This window comes from Triticum dicoccoides, chromosome 3B (genome assembly GCF_002162155.2).
Source record: "Triticum dicoccoides isolate Atlit2015 ecotype Zavitan chromosome 3B, WEW_v2.0, whole genome shotgun sequence".
In the NCBI taxonomy this organism is placed as follows: Eukaryota; Viridiplantae; Streptophyta; class Magnoliopsida; order Poales; family Poaceae; genus Triticum; species Triticum dicoccoides.
The window spans coordinates 584,691,855-584,697,424 of record NC_041385.1 but is presented as its reverse complement, the minus strand read 5'-3'; positions in this window follow the sequence as shown (position 1 = coordinate 584,697,424).

Here is a 5,570-nt window from a genome sequence, read left to right as displayed (position 1 = left end):
ATTGTGGATTTATGAACAAGATTATCTATGAATACTATTTGGTTCTAGTCTGAATTCTTATATGCATGATTTGATATATTTGCAAGTCTCTTCGAATTGTCGGTTTAGTTTGGCCTACTAGACTGATCTTTCTTGCAACGAGAGAAGTGCTTAGCTTTGGGTTCAATCTTGCGGTGTCCTTTCCAAGTGACAGTAGGGGCAGCAAGGCATGTATTGTATTGTTACCATCAAGGATAAAAAGATGGGGTTTATATCATATTGCTTGAGTTTATCCCTCTACATCATGTCATCTTGCTTAATGTGTTACTCCGTTCTTATGAACTTAATACTCTAGATGCATGCTTGATAGCGGTCGATGTGTGGAGTAATAGTAGTAGATGCAGAATCGTTCCGGTCTACTTGACATGGATGTGATGCCTATGTTCATGATCATTGCCTTAGATATCTTCATAATTATGTGCTTTTCCATCAATTGCTCGGTAGTAATTTGTTCACCCACCGTAATACATGCTATCTCGAGAGAAGACACTAGTGAAACCTATGGCCCCCGGGGTCTCTTTTCTATTATATTACATCTCTTTTCCATTATATCGCATCTCCTTTACTATTTTGCAATCTTTACTTTCCAATCTATACAACAAAAATACCAAAAATATTTACTTTACTATCTTTATTAGATCTCACTTTTGTGAGTGACCCTGAAGGGATTGACAACCCCTTTTCGTGTTGGTTGTAAGGTTCTTGATTGTTTGTGCAGGTACTAGGTGACTTGTGCGTTATCTCCTACTGGATTGATACCTTGGTTCTCAAAACTGAGGGAAATATTTATGCTACTTTGCTGCATCACCCTTTCCTCTTCAAGAGAAAAGCCAACGCAAGCTCAAGAGGTACCAGGCGGTGAGTCATACTGCTTACCACCAACGTCTTATTTTGATTCGGTGGTATTGTGGGACAAAGTGGCCCGGACCAACCTTACATGTCCACGCACATGAGACCGGTTCCACCGACTAACATGCAAGGAGTTTTGCATAAAGGTGTCTGGTGGGTGTCTGTTTCTCCTACTTTAATTGGATTGAATTTGACTCTGGTCGATCCTTGAAGAAGGTTAAAACATCAAACTTGATAGATCACCATTGTGGTTTTTGCCGTAGGTAAGAACGGTTCTTGCTAGAAACCCGTAGAAGCCACGTAAAACTTGCAAGAACAAAGTAGAGGACGTCTAACTTGTTTTTGCAGGGTATGTTGTGATGTGATATGGTCAAGACATGATGTGATATACATTATTGTATGAGATGATCATGTTCTGTAATTTGTCGGGAACCGGAAGGAGCCTTATGGTTGTCTCTTTATTGTATGAAATGAAAACGCCATGTAATTGCTTTCCTTTATCACAATGTGTTAGCAATATTTGTAGAAGCAATAGTTGGCGAGATGACCACGACGCAACGATGGAGATCAAGGTGTCGAGCCGGTGATGGTGGAGATCATGACGATGCTTTGGAGATGGAGATCAAAAGCACGAGATGATGATTGCCATATCATGTCACATATTTTGATCGCATGTGATGTTTATCTTTTATGCATCTTATTTTGCTTAGAACAGTGGTAGCATTATAAGGTGATCCCTTCACTAAATTTCAAGATATAAGTGTTCTCCCCAAGTATGCACCGTTGCGAAAGTTTGTCGTTTCGAGACACCAAGTGGTGATCGGGCATGATGGACTCTACGTTCACATACAGTGTGTATAAGACAGTTTTGCACATGCAGAATACTTGGGTTAAACTTGACGATCCTAGCATGTACAGACATGGCCTCGAAACACTGGAAACTGAAAGGTCAAACATGAGTCATATAGCAGATATGATCAACATAGAGATGTTCACCATTGATGACTACCCCATCTCATGTGATGATCGGACATGGGTTAGTTGATTTGGATCATGTACCACTTAAATAACTTGAGGGGTGTTTATTTAAGTGGGAGTTCATTAGTAATTTGATTAATTGAACTTAAATTTATCATGAACTTAGTCCTAATAGTATTTGCAAATTATGTTGTAGATCAATAGCTCGCGTTGTAGCTTCCCTATTTTTGATATGTCACTAGAGAAAACTAAGTTAAAAGATGATAGTAGCAATAATGCGGACCAGGTCCAAGATCTGAGGATTATCCTCATTGCTACACATAAGAATTATGTCCTTGATGCACCGCTAAGTGACAGACCTATTGCAGGAGCAGATGTAGACGTTATGGACGTTTGGCAAGCTCAATATGATGACAACTTAATAGTTTAGTGCACCATGCTTTACGGCTTAGAACCGGGACTTCAAAAATGTTTTGAACTCCATGAAGCATATGAGATGTTCCAAGAGCTAAATTGGTATTTCAGACTCATGACCATGTCGAGAGGTATGAGACCTCTGACAAGTACTTTGCCAACAAGATGGAGGAGAATAGCTCAGCTAGTGAGCATGTGCTCAGAATGTCTGGGTACTACAATCGCTTGAATCAAGTGGGAGTTAATCTTCTAGATAAGATAGTGATTGACAGAGCTCTCTAGTCACTATCACAAAGCTATTAGAACTTCGTGATGAATTATAATATGCAAGGGATGACGAATTCCCGAGCTCTTCACGATGCTAAAATCGGCGAAGATAGAAATCAAGAAAGAGCATCAAGTATTGATGATTAACAATACCACTAGTTTCAATAAAAAGGGCAAGGGAAAGAAAGGGAACTTCAAGAAGAATGTCAATCAAGTTGCCACTCCCGGGAAGAAGCCCAAAGCTAGACCCAAGCCTAAAACTAAGTGCTTCTACTGCAAAGCGACCGGTCACTAGAAGTGGAACTGCCCCAAGTATTTAGCGGATAAGAAGGATGGCAAAGTGAACAAAGGTATATTTGATATACATGTTATTGATGTGTACCTTACTAATGCTCGTAGTAGCGCCTGGGTATTTGATATTGGTTCAGTTGCTCATATTTATAACTCGAAACAGGAGCTACAGATTAAACGAAGATTGGTTAAGGACAAGGTGACGAGGCACGTCGGGAATGGTTCCAAGGTCGATGTGATCGCCGTCGGCACGCTACATCTACATCCACATTCAGGATTAGTTTTAGACCTGAATAATTGTTATTTGGTGCCAGCGTTGAGCAGGAACATTATATTTGGATCTTGTTTAGTGCGAGAAGGTTATTCATTTAAATCAGAAAATAATGGTTGTTCTATTTATATGAGTAATATCTTTTATGGTCATGCACCCTTGAAGAGTGGTCTATTCCTGTTGAATCTTGATTGTGGTGATACACATATTCATAATATTGATGCCAAAAGATGCAAAGTTGATAATGATAGTGCAACATATTTGTGGCACTGCCATTTAGGTCATATGGGTGTAAAGTGCATAAATAAAGTCCATGCAGATGGGCTTTTGGAATCACTTGATTATGAATCATTTGATACTTGCAAACCATGCCTCATGGGCATGACTAAAACTCCGTTCTCCGGAACAATGGAGCGAGCCAATGACTTATTGGAAATAATACATACCGATGTATGCGGTCCGATGAGTGTTAAGGCACGCGGCGGGTATCATTATTTTCTGACCTTCACAGATGATTTAAGCAGATATGGGTATATCTACTTAATGAAACACAAGTCTGAAACATTTGAAAAGTTCAAAGAATTTCAGAGTGAAGTGGAGAATCATCATATCAAGAAAATAGAGTTTCTACGATTTGATCGTGGAGGCGAATATTTGAGTTACGAGATTGGCCTTCATTTAAAACAATGTGGAATACTTTCACAACTCACGCCACATGGAACACCACAGCATAATGGTGTGTCTGAACATCGTAATTGTACTTCATTAGATATGGTACGATCTATGATGTCTCTTACCAATTTACCACTATCATTTTGGGGTTATGCATTAGAGACAACTGCATTCACGTTAAATAGGGCACCGTCTAAATCTGTTGAGACGACACCGTATGAACTGTGGTTTTCCAAGAAACCTAAGTTGTCATTTCTTAAAGTTTGAGGTTGCGACGCTTATGTCAAAAGGCTTCGGCCTAATAAGATTGAACCGAAATCGGATTAGTGCATCCTCATAGGATACCCTAAGGAAACAATTGGGTACACCTTCTATCACATATCTTAAGGAAAGATCTTTGTTGCCAAGAATGGAACCTTTCTAGAGAAGGAGTTTCTCTCGAAAGAAGTGAGTGGGAGGAAAATATAACTTGATGAGGTAATTATACCTTCTCTCAATTTTTAAAGTAGCACATCAAGAGATCCGTTCCCGTGATGCCTACACCAACTAGAGAGGAAGTTAATGATGATGAACACGAAACTTCATATCAAGTTACTACTGGACCTCGTAGGTCAAACAGAGCATGTTCCCGAGAATGGTACTGTAATCCTGTTCGGGAAGTCATGTTACTAGACCACGGCGAACCTACAAATTATGAAGAAGCTATGATGAGCCCAGATTCCGACAAATGGATTGAAGCCATGAAATCTGAGATAGGATCCATGTATGAGAACAAAGTATGGACTTTGGTGGACTTGTTCGATGATCGGCAAGCCATAGAGAATAAATGGATCTTCAAGAAGAAGACTGACGCTGGTGGTAATTTTACTGTCTACAAAGCTCGACTTGTCGCAGAAGGTTTTCGACAAGTTCAAGGGGTTGACTACGATGAGAACTCACCCGTAGTGATGCTTAAGTCCGTCCGAATCATGTTAGCAATTGCTGCATTTTATGATTATGAAATCTGGCAAATGGACGTCAAAACTTCATTCCTCAATGGATTAATTAAAGAAGAGTTGTATATGATGCAACCAGAAGGTTTTGTTGATCCGAAAGGTGCTAACATAGTGTGCAAGCTCCAGTGATCCATATATGGACTGGTGCAAGCATCTTGGAGTTGGAATATACGCTTTGATGAGGTGATCAAAGCATATGGTTTTATACAGACTTTTGGTGAAGCCTCTATTTACAAGAAAGTGAGTGGGAGCCTGTAGCATTTCTGATATTATATGTAGATGATGTATTGTTGATTGGAAATGATATAGAATTTCTAGATAGCATAAAAGGATAATTGAATAAGAGTTTTTCAATGAAAGACCTCAGTGAAGCTTCTTATATATTCGGCATCAAGATCTATAGAGATAGATCAAGACGCTTAATAGGACTTCCACAAAGCATATACCTTGAAAAAGTTTTGAAGAAGTTCAAAAAGTACCAGTCAAAGAAAGGGTTCTTGCCTGTGTTACAAGGTGTGAAGTTGAGTCCGAATCAAAGCCCAACCACTGCAGAAGATAGAGAGAAAATGAAAGTCATTCCCTATGCCTCAGCCATAGATTCTATCGTGTATGCTATGCTGTGTACCAGACCTGATGTGTGCCTTGCCATAAGTCTGGCAGGGAGGTACCAAAGTAATCCAGGAGTGGATCACTGGACAACGGTCAAGAACATCCTGAAGTACTTGAAAAGGACCAAGGATATGTTTCTCGTTTATGGAGGTGATAAAGAGCTCGTCGTAAATGGTTACGTCAAT